This window comes from Macaca nemestrina, unplaced genomic scaffold (assembly GCF_043159975.1).
Source record: "Macaca nemestrina isolate mMacNem1 unplaced genomic scaffold, mMacNem.hap1 Scaffold_110, whole genome shotgun sequence".
Taxonomy (NCBI): Eukaryota; Metazoa; Chordata; class Mammalia; order Primates; family Cercopithecidae; genus Macaca; species Macaca nemestrina.
This window is the reverse complement of record NW_027257593.1, coordinates 190,992-203,240: the sequence shown is the minus strand read 5'-3', so window position 1 is coordinate 203,240 and position 12,249 is coordinate 190,992. Positions and strand designations below refer to the sequence as shown.

Genomic DNA, 12,249 nt, shown 5'->3' with positions numbered 1-12,249 from the left:
CACTCTCCAAATGTATCTCTGTCTCTAGAATATTTTAGAGTAGATCATTTATTGTTTAAACGCTTGCTTTTAGTGAGGAAGAAATCTTTAAAACGAGCCATACAGACCCTGCTATAAATGTTGAACAATGGAATGTGTAATGTTTAACACGTCGTGTTTAAAGTAGAAGACAGTTTAATTTAGAAATCCTGTTGGAATGCCAACTTAAATTACCACCATCCGTATGCATATGGAAAAGAATGAGAGAGAATGTGTACAGAATTGGAATTTTGTCTATTTTGTCGAGATTCTGTAATGTATCAGGTACAAGCCTCACTTCATGATTTAAATGCATGAAGCTGAAATTACAAAACTTGACAAAAACATGCCTTTGAATAGTGAGCCTTTATCCTCCTTGAAATAGTGATTTATTCACTAAAATGTCCACCTGCAACTTTGTCAAACACATTTGTTGCATTAGTTCTCAAGTGAGCTCAGTTTTCCAGACAGGGAGATTATTATTGCTTAGTGTTTGTCCTGATGATGTTGGTGAACAGGGAAAATCCTATGATGTGGATCCTCTGTGTGTGTTACACAGCAGACGCGGCCTGCCCAACCCTCTGCCTGTAACTGGGAACCTTGACTGTCAGGATCATTGTAGAGAACCTTGAGGAAAGCAAAACAAAAAGCCTCTGGAGTAGCAAAAGATGTAGCTGATTTCATGCAGTAAAACTTACACATTTTTCTTTAAAATGCATCCTTCGGAACCTCAGTTTGCTGATTATTTTAGAATTACTGTAGTCTGCTGACAGCAGTCGTGGGAACAGGTGCATGGCCCGGCTGGTGCAGGGGGTCTCAGAGGGGAGTCACACTGCTGACACCGAAGGAGGGGCTGGAGCCATCACGCTCGTGACTCGTGCAGATGGCCTTGGCTGACCTCCAGAAGAGAAAACGTCAGTATCCAAGGAGGAAAAAGTCTATTAATTTCATGAGTGTTTGCCTTCGCAGTGGCTACAACCCTGAGTTTGTGGCACCTGCTGTCTCTGGAATGAGGAGTCTTCCCTTCCTGGCAGACAAGCTCTAGATGGGCACAGGAGCTGTGGTTGCTGGATTGAAGAGGTTTCCTTCTTGGGGAGGTGGCCTTCGAGCCTGACATGAAGGAAGCTGTGACTGGCGGGAAAGGGCCTTGGAGACAGTGTATTTACCAGCAGGGTCAGTGACTGAGAACCATCCTGTTCCGAGTGTTGCCATTCTGGTTCTAGAGTAAACTTGGGGAGAAACAACAGCCAAAAGCCTCGAGGAATATTCTGTGATGTTGATCACGTTTGGTAGATTTGTTGCTGAGACTCTGAAATGAGAAGCCCGGGAGGTGCAGGTCTATCAGGCCGTGGGACGTGGGAGAGCTGCTGCTTCAGGGGTTGGAGTCCCCGTGCCAGAGGCTCAGTCCTGCAGAGACTTTTGCACAGTGGGCAACTGCTGCCTCTGGTTGATTGTGAGTCCCCCAGATGAATACCCATGAAAGGTACCATGTCAGTAAAGAGTCAAACTCTGTGAAGCATTTGGAGGTTTATTCTGAGCCAAATGAGTTACCATGGCCCTTGATATTACCCTCAGGAGATCCTACGAACGTATTCCCGAGGTGGTCAGAGCCCAGCCTGGTTTTATAGCTTTTAGGGAGACATGAGACAATCGATCAAATAAATGTAAGATGTACATGGGTTTGGTCTGGAAAGGTGGGACAACTGGAAGCAGGGGTGTCCAGGTCATAGGTAGATTTGAAAATTTCCTGATTGACAGTTGGTTAAGAGAGTTGTCAGATAAGGGGTTGTGGAGACCAAGGCTGTGTCATGTGGAGGAAATCCTCCAGGTAGCTTCGGAGAGAATAGATTGTAAATGTTTCCCATCAGACTAAACGTCTAAGTTCTGTCTAATTCCAGAAGGGAGGTAGGGGGATGAGGCAAGTCCGACCCCCCAGCGATCATGGCCTGGACTAGTTTTTCAGATTAGCTTTGGAATGCCCTTGACAAAAGCCGGGGCTGTTCAGATGGCCAAAGTGGCTTCGAATTCTAATGTTTTTACAACCAGAAGGTGATTGTGTTTTTTTCTGTGGATGACAGCCAGTGTGGTAATTAATATTTTGTTAGCAGATTAAGTTGGAAGTCAATGTGTTTTCATGTATGTTAATTATTAAATCATCAACAAACAGAGAAGGGCTTACTTTGAAACCAGCCTGAGACTCAAGAGGCTCATCAAAGAAAACGATGGACTTGGGAGAACTGATTCACGTGTTTACTGCGCCAAGTTTCAGGCATTATGAGAAGTCTGTGCTGATACATTGTGACTTGAGAACTTAAATCTTGATGGACTCTTAAGAGTGAGGCTTTTTTCTTTTTCTTTTTCTTTTAAACGGTCAGCGTTTCTGTCTCCTGTGTTTTGTCTTCCAGCTGTGGAGCACTTTAGGTTTGTGTTCACGTGGCGTTGTTCCCTGAACCACCAGGTTTGTGGCTCCGCGGTCCTGCCCGCCTTGATCGCGTCTTCCCCGCCCCGTGGGTTTTATCCTGAGGACGGTTCTCCGCTGTGTGGAGTGGAGGATCAGTGGACAATGGCTTTACCGACTCATTTTCTATGTAGCTCCCAGTTTCTCAAAATCATAATTGTCTTGGATTCCCTGTGAACTGGGAGTCAGGCCTTGGGCACAGTGCTGGGTGGCCTTGGGTGCAGTACTGGGGAAGGAGGGAGAGATGAGAATAGGAAGGATGGGTTTGTCAGGGGAAGGACCCCTTTGCCGCATTCCTGTGTCTGTTTTAGGTTAAAGATGAATGGCCGGGTGGTGGATGTCTCCCCTGCTGTGGCTGGACCTCGCTGTGCTGAACCCTGAGCAGGGGCCCCAGCAGCTGCCTCCTGCCAGGCCGGGGCCACAGGGCTGGGCTGCTGCCTCTAGGGTGGGTTGCGAGGGCTCGTGCCAAGTTGCAAGGGTCTGCACCGCTCCTGTGTGACCTGAGGGGCATGGGGGAAGCTGGTCTGTGCTCCTTACCTGGGAGAAGTTGAGCTCACCTGGGCCAGAGCCTCTGGGGAGGTATTAAGGCAGAGGCCTGGAATTCCTGCTTTCCCCAGACAGCAAGAAAGCTCAGTGTTGCACCTGCTCTGAGATGCCCTCAGCAGCCATATATAGTTGACTTGAACATGAGGGAAGGTGCCAATTAACCCGGCTCTGTGGAGAGCTTTGAGGAGTCCAGGCCCTGGGCCCCGGGCTTTTTAATATGTTCCTTCCTGAACAAAAAACAACAAAAGATCCCTGTGGCTGATGCCGACTGCATGGGGTAGGACATGCCGAGCTTGCGTGGGGCTTGCCCCTGAGTTTTCCTGGTGCTCCTCCCAGCTCCCACGGACACCAGCCTCTCCAGGCCGAGGCTTGTCCTGTTTAGACCCTTGTTGGTGGGGTCTGTGGTCCTGGATCGAGGGCCCAAGCACTTCTTTCATGATTATAAATGATTCACCAGAGACGCACGGCTGCCCCCAAACATCTCACGAGCATGAGATACAGCCAGTGTCGCCGCCGCAAGCTCATAATTCTAGTGGAAAGAGGAAATTTTACTTTTAATGTGCTCGTGTGACTCAGATGCAAATATTTAATTCCCGTTCAACTTTCAAGACCTTGAGAACCTCTGAGATTCCTTGAAAGCTGTTCCTTTGCCCCACGACTAACTCTCCTGTGGAAGGAGGCTGGGGTGGTCCGCGGCGTCTGGGGTCCTGCTGCGTTCTCCAGGATTCCTTAGGTTTCATCATTAGTCCCAGCTCTTCAGCAGGTGGAGCTGATTGACTCTGACATTTCCATTATATTGTTCTTGTGTTGCCTCAGTTAACTTAGAATAATCAGTATTTACCAGAAATAATTGATGGCGAGATGGGAATTATTGGTGATTCCCTGACACAGGCAGCCTGTATAGATAAGCGTGTTACACGGTGTCTGATTTCTGAGATGTTGGTCCAAACCTTCTCAGCAACACACTTTGAAGGGTAGATTCCTGTGCAGGGGAAGCTGCTTTTCCCCGAGACGCGGTGGCGGCCCCTGCACTGGCATGGCAGGGTGGGCGTGTGACTGGGCAGGGCTGGACCTGCTCCTGTCCGCCCCTGTGCTGGGCGCGTACCTCCGCACCACATGTGTGTCGAGGGTGCCTGCCTTTGTTCCCCCAGCTCGAACTCATAGAATTGTATACCTTCCTGACACATTCCTGCATAAAGATGATTAGATCTGGGGGCTGAATCTCAATCTCACATGCATGTAGGTAAATTATTCACGTAAATGACTTGGGTCCTCCACCTTCAGGGTCAGGAGGCGCGGGGTGGGTTTGGAGACAACTGCCTGGCCTCAGGAAGTTTCTCTCAGAGCCTGTTTCTTTCTCTAGCAAAGTAAATGATGCCTACCTCACGGGGCTTGACACACGCTCAGTACTCAGATGCTGTCTGGTCTTTATTATAGTTAGTATTTGGGGAACAGCATGGCTGGTAAGAAAATGCGTTATCTTTACAATTTATAGAATGTCACACAAGGCAAGCGTGAAACCGGGACTCTACCCTAATCTGAAGGTGCTGGTGCTTAGTCTTCTGAAGCATTTTGTTGTAATTCTGGCGTGTGTCAGCCAAGTCATATGATGGCACCGCATGCGTGATGCCAGCTCAGTTACCTTGGAACGGGGAGCCTGAGGCTGCCAGGGAGCAACCCTCCTACCTCCAGCCTTCGGCGGTTTCTCTCTCTCCTTCCCTCTGTCCCTCCCTATCCCCCACTCCTCCTTTCCACTCCTGCTCCCCTCCCTACCCCCCTCACTTACTCTACAACAGAGGTCCAGACTTTGACAAATCCCAGCTGGGCCTATTTATCACTGGGCTGGGAAACCAGAGGGAAAGGGGCCCAGTTACTACAAAAATAGAGAATTGAAATAGAATGTGAACTACTTTTGCGTATTTTTTATTTTAATCTGAATATGAAAGGCAAGTATCAGCATAAAAAGGGTGCTAACTGCGCCACACAGCTCCAAGTCTGCCTTGTCGGGGCTCCGTGGGTTCCCACGCCCTGGCCTTCTCTATGAGTGTCTGGACACGCCGTGGCTGCGAAAGGAGCATTCAGTTATGGTCCTTTGAATGTTGCAGAGTCATGTTTAATAAAAATCTTCACGTTTACCCACAGCCAAGTCTTGATTTAATAACAGGTACTGCAGGTCTCTGGGTGGGCCTGAGCCTCTGTTTTAGAAGCAGCCGCACCATCCGAGGGGCAGGTCCGTGTGGGCTGGCAGGCGGCCTGGTCCTTGGAGCACAGGGTGGACCTGACCCAGTCCTGGCAGTGGGGGGCCTTGCAGTTCTAGAATGTAGTGATGCAACCTGTGGCATAAATAAAAAGCCTCATGTGCCCCCATGAGAAGCTGGGGCTTCCCCTCAGTAGTGTGGTGTGCTGTGTTTGTGATCGTGCAGATGTAAAAGGGTGAGGGAGATGTCTAAAAACTAGGCTCCCAAAGACAGCCCTTCATGTCGGGTGCTTTCATGTGTGTATGTACACCTGTTTGACGAGTGTACACCTTCACGCGTGCACCTGTTTCACGCATGCACACCTGTTTGTGCATGTGCCTGTTTCACACTTGCGCCTGTTTCGCGTGTGTGTGTGCCTGGGCATTCCCCTTGTATTGCGTCATACGTTGTATTTTACAGATTGTTTTTTTTCAGTTTGTATCGTGAGCTTGTAACGACGTCGTGAAGAAAAGAGGGGATCCTGGCAGCCTTTGGCTCTGAGAAACGTGATGTCACGGGAACAGATGAGACAGCCCGGGTGAGGCCGGCAGAGGCCATCGTGGCCTGGGAGTCCGTGCACATCCACTGTCTGTCGCTGTGTGACAAGTGACCACAAAACTAGGGGCTTAAGGCAAAGTACACGTACGACTGTACAGCTTCTTCAGGTTGCAAATTCAGGGCAGCCTTGCTGAGCGGCTCTGGCCCAGTCCCCCGGGTCACCGTGAAGATGCTGTCCAGGGCTGCAGCCATCTGTAGGCTCAGCTGGGCTGGAGGTTCTGCTCCAGGATGCTGTGCTGACGTGTCTGCGGGCAGAGGCCTGGTCCTCCACACCTGGTCCCTCCCTGGGGCTGCCAAGTGCATTCCTGCCCAGGGCCGCTCCTTTCCCCAGAGACGTAGCAGTGCTGGTCTTATGCCCAGCGTCAAGGTGGCCGGGTCAGGAGCAAAGACTTGTTTCCCCTACTCGGCGGCTACTCCTGCAGGGCTGGGAGACAGTGGAGGTCGCGCAGGAAGGTGTTCGCTGAAGACCGTGCTCTGTGACTTGACGGGTGTTCCTCCCAGGAGGGTGAAATGGAGACTGGACGCTGGGAGCGGCATCCTGCGTGACCCCACGTGTAGTGGGCTCACAGCAGAGCTAAGTCCTTCCTTTACAGATACTTTTCAGAGTTTGCCCGTCTTTAGATTCTCTGATTAACATGTCTGAGGAGGGTCCCAGGAGTCTGCCACCTGCCAGGCCAAGGAGGTTCCCTACATGTAGCTGGTACCCTGACACCCTGAGAAATGTGACTCGAGAGGATCATCTGAGTTTCCTAAATGAGTCACCTGCCTTCTCTTCCCTTTGCTTTTATGCCTCCCCCAGGGTGGGTCAGTCCTGTCAGCCGCAGCGATACCTGCATGCTGGGGTTCCAAGGAGATTGGGGGTGTGTCGGGTCCCCCAGGGAGATTCGGTGACTGAGGATGCTGTCATAGCAGCCAACATGTCCCTATCGTTTTCACTTTTAATGAAGTTCAGTTACTAGGTTTTCTGAGGCACAATGATGTCCTTGTGAAAAATTGGTGATCAGGGAAGCAAGCAAGTGTGGGAAAATGATCCTGCCCTTAAATCTAAAAAATGATGAAACAGCAAAGAGCCCTGAAGAGCCCATGAACCTCCTCATGGGGCAGTGAGGAGACACCTCAGTAATGGCTTAAAAAAAAATGAGATCATACTGAAGAAAAAGTACACTAAATTTTGGGTCTCCTATGGGTAAAGAGATTGTGGTTTACATTTTGGAGGCATGCATTTATATACTTATTTATTTTTCTTTGCTGGATTTAGAATTAGTTGAAATAATTGTGTTTTTTAAATTTAAAAAAATGGGGTATACGAAGTCTAATCTCTTTGTGACATTTCTGTACTGTGAGACTCCACATACAAAAGTGAAGCCCAGACTGTCTGTCTCTAATGAGCCAGAGACAGGTGGTCATCTCCTGCAGGCCGGTCTGGTCTCCAGGCATCTGGCCATCCTCCCAGTCTTGGGCACACCTGCATCACTGGTGCTTCCTGCCAGACTGTGACTCTGCCCAGGTTTCAGGAGCACCCGGAACTGTTTTCCTAGGGCCTCCTGCTTTGTCCTGGCTCCTGGAAGCACAGGCTTTTGATGAAGGACTCTCCCCACTGCTAGGTAAATTGGTGATTGCCCCACAGTCTGTGTTTCTTGCATGGGGCGCAGAGCGTCTGGGCGTGGTGTCGTGGCCCTGGAGCCAGCTCTAGGACTGCCCGGCGGCCTTGCCTCCGCCCCTCATCTGGGAACAGGGCGGTGGGGAGGAGAAGGAAAGCAGGGTCTTGCCCCTTCTGCGTCTCGAGAACACGGGAACACATCGTCCCATTGCCTCGCACCATTCACAGCCCAGGCTTGTGTGAAGTATTATTTTATAACCTCCCCTGACAATGATGTATTTTATATAAGCAGCACATAAAGTGGTAATTTAATACCCTATCGAGGAGGATTAAACAATAAGGAGCAGATATCGCTGTAGAAAAGTTACTTTATCCGGGAAACATTTATCTACTGCAGGTGGATGTGAACCATGGCTTCCTCCTCGGTGGCTCCTGACGAGCCTATGAGATTCTGTCCTGTTCGCCACTGTTAGTTATAAGCTACACCTTTCCTTCTATGATGTTAGTTACAAGCTCTACCTTTCCTTCTATGATGTTAGTTATAAGCTCTACCTTTCCTTCTATGATGTTTATTTCTTGCCTGTTCACCACTGTTACAGTTAAAAGCTATACTTTTCCTTCTGCGATGTGTATTTCTTCCCTATTCACCACTGTTAGTTACAAGCTATACCTTTTCTTCTGTGCTGTATATTTCTTGAAGGCATGGACTAAATCCTAATTCCACAGTATTTGATGAACACGCTCAAGAGATACTTGTTTGAATGAATGGATTAATGGAAAATAGAAGTGGTGACTTCACTTTTAATTCATTATGTCAAACTTTGTTTACATGGAAAATTTTATGGTCCTTTGGATAAACAGGGCCTCTGTGCAGGGTTGTTAGAGATTGTGAGAGTGCCTCAAATGGCTCTGTGGCTCTAGGCCCACAAAGGTCTTTCAGGGACTTGGTGGCGGCACCTGTGTTGAAAACTGAGTTCTGCAAATCCATTCGAGTGACCTGCCAGCACACACAATCCTACTTCCCAATTGATTTCTGCACAGAGGCTTCTCCTGAATGCCCCAGGTGAACGTGGGTTTAGCCAGCACTGCTGGGCTTCCACAGCAAGCCAGGGTGCTGCAGGGATGAGAGAGAAGAGGGGCAGGACCAGGATCTTCTTGGGACCCAGTCCCCGTGTGGGGACGCTGCCTGGCCTGGCTCTTCTGTGGGAGGTCAGGGAAATGATGGCATGGAGGGACTGTTGGCACGAGCTGCTTGCTCAAACATAGATCCCAGTTCTGTGTGAGAGGCAAAATAGAAATTTATGTGGATATCATCAGTAACATAGCAAATATGGGCTTCTTCCCTAGGGTGGCTGTGACCCTCTTGCTCATCTGCTGAGCAAAGGCCAGGCCCGGCCTTCTGGGCCTCCACAGTGAGCTTTTCCCAAGCTCTGTCCACTCCGTGGAGATGGCCAGAGCCAGGGCAGACAATGGGGTGTTTGCCACTTTTTGTTTTTCTTTTTCGAGACGGAGTCTTGCTCTGTTGCCCAGGCTGGAGTACAGTGGTGTGATCTCGGCTCAGTGCAAGCTCCGCCTCCCAGGTCACGCCATTCTCCTGCCTCACCCTCTCGAGTAGCTGGGACCACAGGTGTCTGCCACCACACCAGGCTAGGTTTTTGCGTTTTTAGTAGAGACGAGGCTTCACCGTTTTAGCCAGGATGGTCTCGATCTCCTGACCTTGTGATCCACCCGCCTCGGCCTGCCAAAGTGCTGGGATTACAGGCATGAGCCACCACACCCGGCCAGGTATTTGTCGGTTTTTGAAAGCTACATTTAAAGAATGAAATAGACTGAACAGAATTACTTCCTTTTGAATGTTTAATACTTAATCTACCAGAACACTTAAATACAGTTAATGTATTCAAATAATAAGAAAGAACTTTCCCTCCATTTCCAAAGCAAAAGTATAAACAATCTTTTACTTGGCAGGGATTTCACTATGTTTCTTAAAAGCCGGCAAGCACTTTTCCTGAAATAGACCCGTCTCTTCCTCTGCATAGATCCTATGAACATTTTAGCTACATTTCTGCTATATCTTGATGTGTGATAGATTATAGAAAATTCCTTGCTACTGGAACTTCACGATGCTTTCCTTTTAAACATCAAATAGAAAGTATGGATAGTAAATCTCAGATTAGTTGCCATTCTTGGTCTTGGTAGAGCTGCCACCAACAGCCTCTGTCAATTACAACAGAGTGTGTCTCCCCAGCAACTAGGTTTAGATTGCAGACCAAGCCAGGATCACCCAGGATTCAATGCAACGTCTTCCAAAGCTGTAGCCACTGCTCCTGGAAAAGATTTGAGAAGCCCTCCCTTTGATGCCTGTGCATGGCTGTTCTCAGATCACAGCAGCTGCAGCAGCATCTCGGAGGATGCCGGCAGGGGTGTCCTGGGTACTGACTCCACGGCAGGGGCCTGCAGTATCTGAATGAAATGGCCGTGACACTGTGCACCCTAGAGGAATCCACAGCCACGTTTCAAAGGTGCAGTGGCCCGAGGTGAACCCCAGAGCACTGAGGAGCCTGGAGTTGACCTGTCACAACTCCATTGAGAGAACTGACTGAATTCCGAACCTGTGCGGGCAAAAGATGGCTATTTGCGCTTGGCTCCTTCCCAGGACAGGGCAAGGGAGGTTGTCTGTACAGCTAGTGGGAGCTTGACTCTGTTCACACTCGGGGTTGAGTCACGCTCCTTTCTGTGAGCCCAGGGAAGATAGACATGCCTAGCTTTCCTGGAAGAGGGCCCTGATGAGTCGAAGCTGAGCTTCAAGATGTTCGGTGTTGTGGTGTGCGTGGCGGGTTCCGAGTCGGTGTGTGCTGAGTGGGGACCCGGCTGCTGCTGTCGCTATTGGGCTCAGCAGACGCTGCGGGGGAAGTGGCTCCTGTGGTACTTGGTTTTCTCCTCACAGAGGTGGGTTTCCCTGCGGTGAAGGTGTTGGTGCTGTGACAGGCAGCCTGGCAGGAGGAAAGGTGCTCGTGGGGTTGTGCCCCGAGGTCCCCTTCCACTTGAGGAGTAGGAAGTGGGTTTGGGACCCTGCTTCCCGCTGCGCTCCCTTGCTAGGTTCTTGGCCTCGGGGACCGGGAGAAGCTGAGTAGAGGCCTGAAACCTGGACCCCTTCCACAGCCTCCGCGGCACTTGTGGTGGTATGCGGGACATGGCCCTTGGAACTCCAAGCCCTACCCTGGCATGCCCGCCCACTGGGGCGTCTCGGGCACCTGCTGTGTGCTAGGCTCCGTGGTGGGGTGGGCGGTAGCAAGGGCTGTGGGGTAGAGTGGACACGGTACGCGGATGATGAGAAGCGTCAGGGAGGCAGTGAGAGCACAGCTGAGACCTGCAAGGAGGGGACTGGCTGTGGGTGTTGGGGCTCAGGGAGCTGCCTCTACCCAGAGCCACAGTGGCCAGTGAGGGCAGAGCAGGGGACCGAGGCCCAGGGAAGCCGTGTGTATGGTTCGCATCAGGTGTGCGGGTCTGCCGGGCTGTGCGGCCCTTCTCAGTCCTGGCTGGGCCTGGGGTCCCAGAGGGAATGGAGGGTCTTTGCATCTCCCTCCTCTTGCTTCCCTGCTGCTTCCTGGTCAAGGGATGCTTCTTTATTGCAACTCTGGCAGTTATTGTGCATACTAAGAGGAGTTTCACAAAATCATAGGGGGAGAGGCGGACTAGGGATTCATTTTTTTTTCTCCCCCTGATTTTATACGGAGGCTTCTACTATCCCTTAGTGTGGAGGCAGAGTGCAGATGCTCTACAGTTCTCTGTCCAGGAAGAGAAGAGCTGCTGGGAAGCCACAGAGCTGATCATTGCAATAGCTCTGACATTTTAAAGTGGGAAAATGCTGATGTCTATAATAATCAGAGTAAAACTTCAGTAGCTTCAACATAAAGATTCTGAGATGATCTTAGAGCCATTTCGTCCCTAGATCCTTCTACAGTGTGGAGTGTGACATCTCTACCAGCCGCTGGTCAGTGGCCGCCTGGGGGTAACTGAATGCTTGAAGTGTAAATGAGAACTTCTAATTTTATTTAATTTTAGTCAAATTTAAATAGCTATATGGGCCGGGCACCGTGGCTCATGCGTGTGTTCCCAGCAGTTTGGGAGGTCGAGGCGGGTGGATCATGTGAATTCAGGTGTTCAAGACCAGCCTGACCAACAAGGTGAAATCCCATCTGTACTTAAAAATATAAAAAATGAGTTGGGCGTGGTGACAGGCGCCTGTAATCCCAGCTACTCGGGAGGCCGAGGCAGAAGAATCACTTGAACTCGAGAGGCAGAGGTTGCAGCAAGCCGAGATCGAGCCACTGCACTCCAGCCTGGGTGACAGAGGGAGACTCTGTCTTAAGAAAAAAAAAAGATTTTAAAAAACCCTACATGCCCCTAGTTGCCTCTGTAGGAGACGGCATGGTTCCAGAAGGTAGACTTTGTGTTGAGGACTCTGCAGCGTCAGGCTGGAGACAGTCTCCCTTCCTAGCAGCGTGGGCCGCTGGGTCCTCTACCAGAAGGGATGGTGGCGTCTCTGGGAGGTATTTGTGGACTCAGATCTGTGTGGATTAGTGACTTGTGTTACTCACAGATACTTAATTTTATGGGTAAATGAATACCTGGACTGGCTGCAACTTCAGGGCGAGATTCGGGAGTAGGGAGTGAAAAGTGACGACGGAACCCTGGGCTTGTCCTGCCATCCCCAGGAACCGGTCGGGGTGCCTTCTCGTCTGAAGTCCCAGCACGTGGTCAGGGTACCCCTCCCCTCTGAACCCCCCCGGAAGTGATCGGGGCACCAATCCCCTCTGAAGCCCCAGCAC

At 50.3% G+C, this 12,249-nt stretch overlaps 1 protein-coding gene across 8 annotated transcripts in view; it reads left to right on the top strand.

Moving 5' to 3' along the window:
- Window positions 1-842: 842 nt before the first annotated feature.
- Window positions 843-12,249, top strand: part of LOC139361225 (disco-interacting protein 2 homolog C-like) — a 113,565-nt gene continuing 102,158 nt past the window's right edge. For 4 of the 8 annotated variants that reach the window (XM_071089790.1, XM_071089788.1, XM_071089784.1 and 1 more), the window contains exon 1: window positions 843-2,353. The gene's annotated coding sequence lies outside the window, so the exon portion shown is untranslated. Of the gene's footprint in view, window positions 2,477-12,249 lie in introns of all 8 variants that reach the window. The other 4 variants (XM_071089789.1, XM_071089787.1, XM_071089778.1 and 1 more) reach the window with 2 other exon arrangements.